Below are 574 nucleotides of genomic sequence, written 5' to 3' on the forward strand. Positions count from 1 at the left end.
AGAGCCATCGCACTTGCGGGTGGCAGAGGAAGGACCGGACTATGTACAATAGCGGCCAACGACTCCCAGAGCCGGTTGTGCGGCGTCTGCTCTCAGCCTAAGAGGCTTCTGGGAGTGCTCAGGCAAGGGTCAGCCTGCACCCTTGCTGGCAGCACCCAGGGGAACCAGGACGCTTGCATCTCTCGCCTTCATTTTCGACACAAGCGCCTGAGGAGGGACGCCACCCCTCCCTTGCGTCAAGAGACCTCCCCACCGGCCTCTGACTGATTCTTAGAACGGACGGAAAGAGTCGGGCAAGCCTGTCAAAGCTTTGAGCGAATGTCAAAAGCTTTAGACTTCCGCGAACTCTCGGCTTGCACTGAGACGCGAGGTCGATGTGCTAAGCACCACGGGGCCCCTTTCGCCTGCAGGTCCGAGCCGCCAACATGTTCTTAGTATCGTGTTCTCCAAACCTGGGTGACGGGCACCGCAGGGAGGCAGAGCCATCGCACTTGCCGGGTGGCAGAGGAAGGACCGGACTATGTACAATAGCGGCCAACGACTCCCCGAGCCGGTAGTGCGGCGTCTGCTCTCA

Source organism: Hemiscyllium ocellatum (genome assembly GCF_020745735.1).
Source record: "Hemiscyllium ocellatum isolate sHemOce1 chromosome 15 unlocalized genomic scaffold, sHemOce1.pat.X.cur. SUPER_15_unloc_2, whole genome shotgun sequence".
In the NCBI taxonomy this organism is placed as follows: domain Eukaryota; kingdom Metazoa; phylum Chordata; class Chondrichthyes; order Orectolobiformes; family Hemiscylliidae; genus Hemiscyllium; species Hemiscyllium ocellatum.